Source organism: Pygocentrus nattereri, chromosome 18 (assembly GCF_015220715.1).
Source record: "Pygocentrus nattereri isolate fPygNat1 chromosome 18, fPygNat1.pri, whole genome shotgun sequence".
Classification (NCBI taxonomy): Eukaryota; Metazoa; Chordata; class Actinopteri; order Characiformes; family Serrasalmidae; genus Pygocentrus; species Pygocentrus nattereri.
In genome coordinates this window covers 35449431-35462582 of record NC_051228.1, presented here as the reverse complement: position 1 = coordinate 35462582, position 13152 = coordinate 35449431, and the positions used below count along the sequence as shown (strand labels likewise).

The following is a 13152-nucleotide window of genomic DNA, read 5'->3' as shown; positions in this document are numbered from 1 at the left end:
ACTCCTGTCAGTGTGACTGTGAGACCTTTTACACCTTTGAAATCTACACATTTTCACCTTTGCGTGTGTGTGTGTGTGTGTGCGTCTGTGTGTGAGCAACAGCAGGGGGCTTCACACCTGCCCACCCCAGTGTTTATCACGTCTGTGCTGCTTTACACTCACATTCATTCATTATGCAGTGTGAATGAGATCAGCCTTCTCCACTTTTGTGCTGCCTCCTTGCTCCCACTGCTGGCCACCATCACTTATTTGCAGACCCTCATGCCCCCCAGCCTCCACTTCTCAATCCCACTGAGGCACTCACGCTCACAGCTGCTGCACCCTCGGTTACAGAACATCAGCAGACCCCGAGACCTCGCCACAAGCTTGTGTTCTCTCGGTGTCAGAAGCAGAGCTCAGCACTCTCAGCGCAGTCGAAGTCTAGACGTGCTTTTACTTTCACTTTTTTTTTTTAGTTCTGATTCCTTGCTGCGTTTTTTTTCCCCCCAAACACTCAAACTTGGATGAGTTTTGACTGTGAGTCACCACTAATCATTTAATGCCTTCGCTGTAATACTGTAATAACTGCAGTTTGCCGCGTGACTGCACTGCAGCTATCCAGCAGTAATAAAACGCGTATGGTTCTGAGTAGCAGTGGATGATATGGCCAAAAATGTAGAAACCCAATTCCAAGAAAGTTGACAATGTAGGAAAAAAAAAAACACAAGATGATTTAATGTTGTTGTCGATTTAATGGCGGCAACACTTCGGGACAGGGCTGTCTTGCATTACATCATCTTTCCTTTCATCCTGAGGTCACCCGTTGCATTTTTTTCCATTCTTGCAGTCCACAGTCTCTATTTTTGTATATTGTGCTTCATTATGTGACACATGGTTTCGAAAGGAAACAGGTCTGGGCTGCTGGAGGGCCGGTCTAGCGCCCGCACTGTCTTACTGCTGTTGTAACACATGCAGAATGTGGCTTGGCCTGTACTGGTGAAACAAGCAGGGGCATCTCTTATAAAGATGTGATCTAGATGGCAGCATGTGCTAATGGTGCCACAGACACTGGCTTTTGAACTAGATAACACAACCTCTATCATTTCCAAAAACAATTTGAACTCGTCACTTTGCACGAGCCTGTCTTAGACGAGCTTTAGCCCAGCCCAGAGAAATAAGCAGCGTTTCCGGGCGTTGCTGATATATGGCGTTCGCTTTGGGTGGTAGAGTCTTAACTTGTATTGGTAGATATAGCGATGAGCTGTGTTTGCTGACGAGGGTTTTCCGAAGTGCTCCCGGGCCCACGTGGTTCTATTCATTACAGAAGCATATCGGCTTTAACGCAGTGCTGTCTGAGGGATCAAAAGTCACAGGTTCAATAGGAGTTTTTAGCCTTGCCACAGAGATTTCTCCGGATTGTGAGGACGCTGAGTTTGTGGAACAAGGTGGAATATTACAGTCCTCACAGGCATTTTCAGGATACATCAGAGTTTTGTTTTTCCAATTTGAAAAAAATAAGCTACAAATAAAAGAAGACACACACAGAAGAAAAAATGTTAATGTAAAAATAAACTAGAAAAATAAGACGATGCCACAATCAGCCGACGTCCAATGAGCTATTTGTTACTGTGCAGTTTATGTGGTTACTATAAACTGACTGTTTATGTTTACCAGGTCTTTATAATTGGTATAAATCTGAATTGGTTTCTTTTGTACAGTTGTTCTGGACATACTGACCATACCCCTAATATACACACACAAACTTACTGGGATGTGATTCATCATGATAGCGACTGCCAACCCCTACTCTCGAGGAATGAAGGCATGAGTGGAATGTGTGAGTTACTTAAACTGTGTAAAACACAAGCAATGCGTTTTATAATGTGATTTAATGCATTTAAGCCTTTCAGATGAGCCCAGTGACTCACTCTGTCAGACTGAGACCCGCACAGTGAAAACCTACCCATTTACTGAGATACACAGTGGACAAAGGACACGCAGCAGAGGGAAAAACCCAATATTTATAAAGCAACAACCTTCAAAAATCCTTTCTTTCTTTTGGGTTCAGCCTCTCGCTCTCTGGAATGAGGCGGTATGCAATTTAATACTTGATCGATTTCAGAAGAGGTAGAACCTTGAGTTTGATGGCACAAAGGCAGTGCTGTTATATAAACTCTGTTTATATAACTCTTCAAACTGTGTGACCTGGTTCTTTTGCATGGAATTACAGACACATGGATGCTAGAAGATCCAGCAGAAAGAGCGTCCTCATAACACCGCATACGAAAGTGCTTCAGGCTATAGAACCTGCTGGAACAGCAGCAGACCACGCAGAACAGATGCTTCATTAGAACTTTTGTATTTTCTCTAGAACATCATAATATAAGATGAGATATAATATGAGATGTTGTAACTTATACAACAGTGAGTTCCGGCCACGCGAGCTGATGGGTTGAGAAGTGTTCTAACTGCACTGTTATTTCACCATAACATCACGTTTTTTCACAAACACTATCACTGCACTGAGATGCTGTTGCTAAGCAACGACTTTGCCAGCTGTAGGAGACGCTCAAGCCATTTGAACATTTTTACTTCTTACTTTCCCACAAACAGAAAACAGACACTGTTGAGGTCACATCTGACCGACAGCCGATTTGGTCCAACTCTGAAGATGAGACGACACTAAATTCACAAACTGTCTTCACCACTGAGCAGCTTTTCAGTCGCAGCTGTGACAGAAGAACAGCTGAACAACCTGGAATCAGCCAGAAATGAACCCAACACCATTCGCCAGACGTGTCTGATCTTCAGAGTCGGACCAAATCAGACTGAGCCGTAAAACTGAGCCAATAAAAACTAAAAGCTGCTCAGTGGTGACGACAGTTTGGGAATTTAGTGTAAGGAGCTGGAGAACGAACTGCCGGCTGAGCAGTGAGTGGGCGGAGCTCATTACTCTGATGTAGCACCAAGCTGCTCGTTAAGGAGCTATAATTAGGAGGAAGGAACTGAACATTAAAACATATTAAACGCCGCGTTCACGGCCAGTTTATTCATTTCTTACTGTATTTATTAAACTGCTGTGTTAAAGCAACAGAACACTGGAGGTCTTGAAGTTATTTCGTGATAACGCACTCCCTCTCATGTTCTATTGCTTAAAAATATCATATCTTGGCATGTCTCAAGTACAGGCAACATGCAGTCGCTGTCAGAATAAAACATTTTATCTTCATCTTTAATGTTTTTCTTTTGAAAACTGCAGCTTTGGGTGACAATGATGAGTGGGCCAAAAGAAATACTTCTTCAAATTTAAACTTAGAACAGAAAATTACATTGAAAAAGAATGTTTTTTGTCTTTCTCCTGTCAAGTTGCTCCTTTGGAAATACTGGATTTTGGTCCAGCAGTGAAGTTTCGTCATTTTTTTTGTTTGTTTATGAATATCCATCCATCCATCCATTTTCTAAGCCGCAGGGTTGTGTGTGTGGGGGGGGCGAAAGGCAGGATACACCCTGGACAGGTCGCCAGTCCATCGCAGGGCACAGACAGACACAGACAGTCACTCACACACTCACACCTAGGGGTAATGTAGCACGTCCAATTGGCCTGACTGCATGTCTTTGGACTGTGGGAGGAAACCGGAGAACCCGGAGGAAACCCACGCAGACACAGGGAGAACATGCAAACTCCACACAGAGAGGACCCCAGTCACCCGGCCGGGGAATCGAACCCAGGCCCTCCTTGCTGTGAGGCGTGTTTATGAATATTGTAAGAATATTCGACAACCGCTGAATAAAAGTTACATATTTTTCAGAAGCTACTTCTGAGGACATAATCCACTTGCATGAGGAAGATGAAAGTCAAAGATGACAAAAAAGAAGTTTCCAAAACTGGAGTTCAAAAAATGATTCAAAGATACAGAGAAAATTAGACTCAACCATGCAAGACCTGGTAGACCACCAAACCTAAGGAGGAGAAAATCGAGCTGCTTCAGGTCTGAAAACATCCACAGGTGTTTCTGTCCATCCTTCCACTGTGAGAAGACCACTCAGCACTGTGGGTCTGAAAGGACGTGTAGCTGATCAAGGAGAGCCTCACTGAGAAAAGGAAATAGACAAAAAAGAAGGAAAAACTTTGCAAATCAAAAAAGCTGCTGGTGCTCTCAGAACAAAGGACTGACCATCCGAGTGTCCAGACCTCAACATCCCTGAATGTGTTTGGGATCACCCGGATCATGAAAAGCAGAAAATGCTACAAACTTCTAAGAACTTTAGAGGTGTGAAAAAAATATCAGTGAAAGTTTCTTTGCATTTTTCTATGAAATCCAGTGGGGTCCAGCAGTCCGAGACCACACTGCAAATCGGACAGTTTTTTTCTCCTTCAAACCTGGAAATAAACAACAGAAAGTTTTAGAATTTTGAAAAATAAATAAATAATAAAAAAGAAAAGCTAGTGCAAGTAAAATGAAGGACAAATGTGGAAGATGCGGCGCTATTTCTAGGCCACAACTCAAACCGAAGCAAAATTTGTGACGCTGACCATTTTAAGGCCAGATTTTTACTGTAATGCTCATGTTCAGACCCTCTCAGGTGGACCTGAGCTACTAAAAGGACTCTTATTGGTGTAGTGTAGGGTGTTTGCCCAGGTGGGGATTGAGCCCCAATCTACAGCGTAGAAGGCAGAGGTGTTACCCACTACACTAACCAACCATTCTTTTGCCAAAGAATGTCTAGAAATAGGCAAAATAATCTTAGAACATTCATACCGCAGTCTCACAACAACCTTTTACCTGCATTTTTTGCAGTGTAGTTTATGCGTTTATAACTTTTCCTGTGCAGTGAGTCATTTAGAGCGCGTGGATTATCATCATGCCCTGCAAACGATGACAAGCCCCTGCAGCCGTGTTCATTTTTATAAAGTGTAATTTGAAGCATTTAAATGGACGGCCTGGGGGTGAGCGCTCCTGTTAGAAGCACTGAACGCTCCACGTTTTGTATTGTTTTGGTTTTCACCACATTGACTGTTGCTTAGCAACCCGTGGCCTTCATCTTCTGTCCATAACAGCAATATGAGTGAAGAGAACAAGTCCCTCAGCGCGCACACACACACACACACACACACACAGAGACACAGTGCAGACATAAACACTGCATGCACATACAAACACACCCACACACAGCATGCAGACATGCAATGCACATGCAAATGTACTCACAGATAATATGACCAATGCACAAACAAGCTCTACACACACACACACACACACAAGCAGTGCACTCACATGCTTGCAGAAGCCCACAGCGGGGAGAAAATGTGGTTAATTGATCTGCACATTAATAAGCTTGATGCCCTCCAGTCTACTTCTGGTGATAATTTGGCTGATAATGAAAAAATAGCGAACGCAGTTGAAGTCAATTCAATGCATTTTTAATGTGAGCATATGCAAATCTATGATTGCATTGCTTGCCAAGCCTCACTTTTTTCAGTGCATGCTACACACCCACTGCACATATTCATGCAACAAATGCAGCGTGCGAAACGGCTCCACCAACTGCACACCATCGCACCAGCACCGTGCATGCATGAACAGCCTCCTGCTCGTTCGCGTTCAAACGGATGATCGAGTTTGGGTGTTGCAAAGTCTGTTAAATACACAGAATGAGGTCGGGGTTTGTGGTGAAGCATCAGGGCCAAACACACAGCGTGACGAACGCCTCCATAAAACCAACCATGCTAGATACGCTCCCTCCCTCCTGCACACCATCACTGCTGTGCGAACGAGGCCCATGTGCAGTTTTTCCCAGCAAGCTTGCTGATCCTTGGTCTGTTTCTGCCTGTTTTATTTACAGTCGAAACAGCCAGTAAGTTAATCATTTTTCAGCATTTCAACACTAAAGCTGCAGGTTAAGGGAACCAGCCTCGTGACCAGAAGGTCGCCGGTTCGATCCCCAGAGCTGACAGCACATGACTGAGGTGTCCTTGAGCAAGACACCTAACCCCCAACTGCTCCCCGGGCACTGCAGATTGGGCTGCCCACCACTCTGGGCAAGTGTGCTCACTGCCCCCTAGTGTGTGTGTGTGCTCACTAGTGTGTATGTGGTGTTTCACTTCATGGATGGGTTAAATGCGGAGGTGAAGTTTCCCCGTTGTGGGACTAATAAGGCTCTCTTAATTAATTAAATTAATTAATTGATTTTAATTTGTAGTTCTACAGTTACAGACTGTAGTCCAACCCTGTTCTTCAGTGGACAGGACCCCCATGGACCCTCAAAGAGCAGGTACTATTTGGGTGGGGGATCATTCTGAGGACTGCAGTAACACTGACGTGGTGGTGGTGTGTTAGTGTGTGTTGTGCTGGTCTGAGTGGATCAGACACAGCAGTGCTACTGGAGTTTTTGACCACTGTGTCCACTCACTGTCCACTCTATTAGACACTCCTACCTTGTCGGTTCACCTTGTAGATGTAAAGTCAGAGACGACAGCTCATCTGCTGCTGCACAGTTTGTGTTGGTCATCCTCTAGTCCTTCATCAGTGGTCACAGGACGCTGCCCACAGGACGCTGTTGGCTGGATATTTTTGGTTGGTGGACTATTCTCAGTCCAGCAGTGACACCAAGGTGTTAAAAATTACAGCTGCACAGCTGTATCTGATCGACTCAGACCAGCACAACACACTAACACACCACCACCACGTCAGTGTTCCTGCAGTCCTGAGAATGATCCCCCACCCAAATAGTACCTGCTCTGTGAGGGTCCATGGGGGTGCTGACCACTGAAGAACAGGGTAACAGAGTATCAGAGAAACAGATGGACTACAGTCTGTAACTGTAGAACGACAGAGTGCAGCTATACAGTAAGATGGACAGTGAGTGTAGAAACAAGGAGGTGGTCATGATGTTATGCCTGATCGGTGTATAACTTGCTTATGTGAGCAGATCTAGGCTGTCCATATTAATATTCATTGGGAAGCGCAATAAAAACAAGCGATCCTAGGGAAGCACTTGAGTGCCGGCTCTCAGAGAAACAGAAAAGCTTATCTCATCTCCCCCGAGCCTTTTCTCTGTTCTGTCTGCATGATCATTTTTCCTGGCCGAGCCGCAGGTGGGTCAGGCTCGCTGCATCAGTACTGTTCCATCAGACTCTCTCCTCCCTGTTATATACATTACATTATGCGTGTAAGTGCACATGTTCATGTAAGTTATGAATAAGCTGCTCCTGTTTCAAACTAATCACTCCCAGTCAACTAACAACTGAACTCTCCTCATTACGGTGCTTAATGCCATGGTGCAATTAAAGTGAGAGAGACTGAGAGAGTCTCCTGGGATGTTTTCATAACACCTGTCATTTGGGCCCAAATCAAATCGACTCTGAATCAAAGCAGCGATGCCTTTTCCTGCTTTTATGAATGCCTTCATTCAGTTACAGAGAAAGGCTTCCTTAAAGGGCCATGATCATAAAAACTGTAATCTGCATTACGAGAGAATTTTAAATGTTTAAATAACTTTTCTTGCATAAATTTACCTGATTTTTAAATTTAAAAGGGTCCAAGGGTTCTTTTGGAGTATGTTGCCTTGAGGCAACATTGTACTATGAGAAGAAATTATATAATGCCATGTACTTGTGACTGGCTAAATTCATTCCACTGTCACACAATGTTGCTTCTAGGCAACAAACATATTTCTGCAAATTCTCATATTGAAAAAAAAGATATTTAATGTTTAAAAGAGCTTTAAAATTGTCCAAAGTGACAGTAAAATGTCAGGAAAATGGGGTATGTTGCCTTGAGGCAACATTGTGCAACTATGAGAGAAATATAATATAATATATATATAATGCCATGTGCTTGCTAAATCCATTCCACTGTCACACAATGTTGCTTCTAGGCAACAAACTTTTTTTTAAATGTCAATATTTCTGCAAATTCTCGTAATGAAAAAAAAAAACAAACAATTACACTGAATGATAAAAAGAGGTTTAAAAGTGCCCAAAGTGACAGTATGACCAAATATGGGCATTTTATTAATTTACTCAACCTCTTGCCTTTATTCTTAACCTTGTCTGTGTCTTTAAATACTAATAAAATTATTGTAATGTGAGGAAAATGGGTTTGTTGCCCTGAGGCAACATTGGGCAGTAGCAGGTCAAACTGAAAGGTTTTAAAGGGCCCATATCATGGAAAATCTCATTTGTGCTCCTATATTCAATAAAAGACTTTGATGTCGTATGTAAAGACTGTGAAAGTTTTAAATCATACACCGCATTCCCCTGTTCATACAGTCCATAATAGAAACAGAGCTGTGAAAACAGCTTTCGAATTTGTTGTTTTTGTGATGTCACAAATACCAATGTATCCACCTATTCAACCCACAGCAGTTTAACACCGCTCCCTCTCCCCCTGAAGTTACTAAGAAGTGTTTCAGCCCAGCTTTTTGAATGAGATACACAATACAGGGCAGCCAATCAGAACAGATGTCATTTACATTTATCTTATTTTTATTTATTTATTTTTTTTACAGCAATGATATGCCAGTTTTGGAGACACAGCCTTGTTATTTGTAAGGATTAAGGAGAATTTGGAAAATGATGTTATTAACCATGTTATTCGTTTATAAAAGTGTAAATAAGAAAGGAAACAAAGGAGCATATTGGCCCTTTAAATGTGTGGTCGACTACTAATTAAATACTAAATCCTAGTCATTTCACTGCTAAATGACATCATCATGCATTTGGGAGAAGACCCCCTGCCCCGCCTTCCTGAATGATATTGCAGCTTGGGGGGGTGTGTTGGTTCAACATAAATAAACAAAATAAAAATGTAAATTAGCCCTGTTGAATAACTGCCCCAAACGCTCCACAGCTCCCACGAGTATGATTGTATAATCCTTTATTCACAGTGATGCTGTAAAAAAATACTTCATATATTAGTTTGTGGCAGAAGGGCGCCATCTGGTGGCCAAAAGCGCGTAAGTGCACTCACCGCCAAGGGTTGTAATTATGGAAATTCCTGTTTTGTTGTGCTGGTGCACTTCAGAAATGGGTCAAGTAGTTCCTGTGTGCTCCAGTGAACACCTGTTCAGCTATAAACTGAGCACTCACACCATTGCATTCCTCTGTTTTTATACCTCAGAATTAATCGCAGGTTGAAATAGGTTTCCAAACGCATTGTCTTCTCGTGGTGACCTTCATGGGGCCATACTGCTGCACTAAAGCAGTTCAAGAAACAAATAAAACTGTTCAGCTACTTTCAGAAATGGCAATGAAAGTATTATTAGCCATCTGCTCTGATCAAATCCCCAGAGCTGCTGTCGGAAAAGCATAAAATCTCAAACACCCACAGAACAGCTTATTCAGAGCTCTCTCCCCACCCTGCGTTGGTGAAAAAAAAAAAGTGAAAATATAATGTGGCCATTTTTCATGTGTAATTAGGCAGTGAAATGTGATCCCTCGCTGGAGAGAGGCCTCTTCAGGCACTCATACACACACACACACACACACACACACACACGCAGAGCTAAGCGCAATGGCTTCCAGACTTCGCTTCAATCTTTTCTGTCTAGACTCTACGTTGCACCTTTTCCCTGATCCCTCCTCCCTGCGCCACCACACACACTAAACCCCCCTCCTCCCTGCACACTCTACACACTGAATGCCCTTAGCTGGAGGACTTCTCAGTAGCTGAATCTGGAGCCTCAAGAGACATGTGACAAAATCATGCAGGCCAGATGTTGTAGCACAGCACTACAGCCAATGTGTGTGTGAATAATTGCATACGGACTCCTCAGAGGTGGCACAAACGTTAAAAAATCACTTAGCAACACATTCTGGTTGTAGACGATCCTCTTTTAGTTTAACATGAGCAGAACACTCTAAAAACCTGTTGGCTGAATATTAAGAACACTGTCCTGAACGTATGCAGTAATGTTTTCCGTTACAAAGCATTAAAAAGTAACATATCGGTTCTGTTGGAACGAAACCTCGTGTCTCCATTTTCATTGTTTTCAGTTTTTGACATAAGATGAAAGTACCTGTTGGCCTTTACATTGTTTCATGAAAAATGGAGCAAAAGAAACGTCCCAAAATGGCTGGGAAAAAAAGTCTGGTGCCATTGACTCACATTAAATAATAATGCAGTGATCTAAAGCGCCGCCACTGGACTCTAGAGCAGTGGAGACGTGTTTTCTGGAGTGGCCAATCACGCTTCTCCTTCTGGGAATCCGATGGACGAGTCTGGGTTTTGCGGTTGCCAGGAGACGGTACTTGTCTGACTGCAAGTATAAAGTTTGGTGGAGGGGGGATTATGGTGTGGGGTTTTTCAGGAGTTGGGCTCGGCCCCTTAGTTCCAGTGAAAGGAACTCTTAAAGCTTCAGCACCAAGACATTTTGGACAATTTCATGCTCCCAACTTTGTGGGAACAGTTTGGGGAGTTTGGCCCCTTTCAGTTCCAACATGACTGAGCACCAGTGCACAAAGCAGGTCCATAAAGACACGGATGAGCCAGTTTGGTGTGGAAGAACTTGACCGGCCTGCACAGAGTCCTGACCTCAACCCCATAGAACACCTTTGGGATGAATTAGAGCGGAGACTGTGAGCCAGGCCTTCTCGCCCAACTTCAGCGTCTGACCTCACAAATGCGCTTCTGGAAGAACGGTCAAAAATTCCCTTAAACACATTCCTAACCCTTGTGGAAAGCCTTCCCAGAAGTGTTGAAGCTGTTACAGCTACAAAGGGTGGGCCGACATCATATTAAACCCTATGGATTAAGAACAGGATGTCACTCAATTTCCTACGAGTGTGTTGTCAGAGAATAAAAAAAATCGTGGTAACTTCTCAGGAGGAGGAAAAAACATACTTTCCTTTTAATGTAAGTCAATGGAACCAGAGTTCTTTCCAAGTTTTTTGGGCTGTTTCTGGTTGGTACACGCAATGTAAAGGACAACAGGTATTTTCAAATTATGTCAAAAACGGAAAAAATGGAAATCAAGGTTACCCTGTTCTTCAGCGGTCAGGACCCCCATGGACCCTTACAGAGCAGGTACTATTTGGGTGGTGGCTCATTCTCAGCACTGTAGGAACACTGACGTGGTGGTGGTGTGTTACTGTGTGTTGTGTATCAGACACAGCAGAGCAGCTGGAGTTTTAATTTATTTTAGATTGTGCTTCAAGGACCTTAAGAGCAGCAGCCTGAAGAAGTTGAGGGAAGAATATTTTACCACGGAAGATGACTGTCAGTGTGTGTATGTGTGTGTGTGTGTGTGTGTGTGTGTGTGAGAGAGAACCTGCTACAGTAAACTCTTCGCTTGCTCTTTTCTACCATGATTTTTTGTCGTTTTGTGCAGAAGCACCCACTCTCCAGCTGCAGAGCTCTGTCTCCGTAAGCATTCCTGATTGGTTTGTCCAGTAGACAGAGCGGCTCTTTACATCAGCCTTCTTCGTGAACGTTGGCGCTGATATTTGTTTCCTAACACGTTAATTTTTCCCTGAGGTTGACTTATGACGTTTGTGTGGTTTTATGCACCGAACACAGTAGTAATTCTTGTTTATATGACCATCTTCCAACCTCTTTTAAATCCTAGAGGATTAAACAGGCTGTGTTTGTTACTGTGTTAGGACTGATGTATGTAAATGACCTCTGTTCTGATTGGCTGCCGTATATTGGGCCTTGTTTAAAAAGCAGTCCAGGTTGAAATGCTCCTTATATCTTGAGTGTGAACCGCTGTGTGCTGAATAAGTGGATAACATAAATGAATCGTACTTTTGTGACATCACAGAAACAACACATTGAAAGCAGGCAATTTTTCAGCTCAGGTTCAGGCCATGGCCTATATGGACTGGAGAGAGAACGTTCTGAATTTTTACAGTGTTTAAGATTAAATGACCCTTATTAGTCCTACAATGGGGAAAGTTCACCTCCGCATCTAACCCAGGGAGCAGTTGGGGGTTAGGTGCCTTGTTCCTAACAAGGGCAGAACCGTCAACCTTCAAAAATTAGAACTCGACAATGTTCCCCTCCATGGAAATCTTTAGTAAAAGGCCTAAGATTTGTACGTGCATGAAGAGAAACCCAAGCTAATTAAGCTATAGAACACCAGAGGGAGTCATCACATCATCACAGCCATCACATCATCACACATCATCACAGCCACGATGTTATTTCGTGATAACACACGACCTCAAGTGAACGTGGCATTTCATGTTTTAGTGTTAGCGGTTCCTTCCGCCAAATTACAGTTCATTGTCAAGCAGTTTGCTGCTACGTCAGAGTAATGAACTCCACCCACTCGCTGCACAGACGGCAGTTTAGTGTCGTCTCATCTTCAGAGTCGGACCAAATCGGCTGTCGGTCAAATGTGATATTAAAAGCGTCCGTTTGTGGCAAAGTAAGAAGCGAAACCGTTCAAATGGCTTAAGCGTCTCCTACAGCGGTCAAAGTCGTTGCTTAGCAACGGCATCTCAGAGGAGCGATACAGTGCTGGTGAAAAACGTGGTGAAAATAACAGCACAGTTAGAACTCCTCTCAACCAATCAGCTTGCGAGGCCAGAACTAACTGTTGCACAATATCTGAGTAAAACCCGAGCTCATAAACTACATCAAATTCTTTCATTTCAAAAGCGTGACAATATTTAATTTTCCATAATGGGCCATTTAATGAATCTTGAATTGTTCACTATGAGGAATATGCAAGAATATTATGCACTTATTCAACCAATTTCTATGTAACAACTTATTTTCAGCAGTTTCTTGTCAAACTGTTTCACTGAAATTTTGCTTGGTTTCAGAATGAATGCCTGAAGGAAATATAATGATCTGCCAGTGTGGTAGAATCATTTAACCTGGTTAGATATGAGTAAAAATGTCTAGAGTGTCAAAAGTATCCAGACTGTGCTTCAACTTAGTAAAGCAGTAAAAAACTACTTTATGGCACACCCACTGCTGACACGGGTGTTCAACTGTGCACACACAGTTTGTATAATCTCCATCAAAATGCGTTGTCATTGGAATGGGATACTCTGGAGAAGCCAGAGTCATGAATCAGAATCATGACCAAAACATCGCATTAACTAGGGGAGTACAAAGCCCCCAGGACTGGGTTATTGTTTTTTGGAGTGATCCACTATCTTATAGCTTTGGGATGAGTTGGAGTGGCATTTGTGATCCAGAACTCATCTTCTAACGTCAG

The 13152-nt window shown here is 43.0% G+C and overlaps 1 pseudogene; it reads right to left on the bottom strand.

The window, feature by feature from the left end:
• Window positions 1-11934: 11934 nt before the first annotated feature.
• LOC119266068 lies at window positions 11935-12043 on the bottom strand (annotated as a pseudogene).
• Between the last annotated feature and the right edge of the window lie 1109 nt (window positions 12044-13152).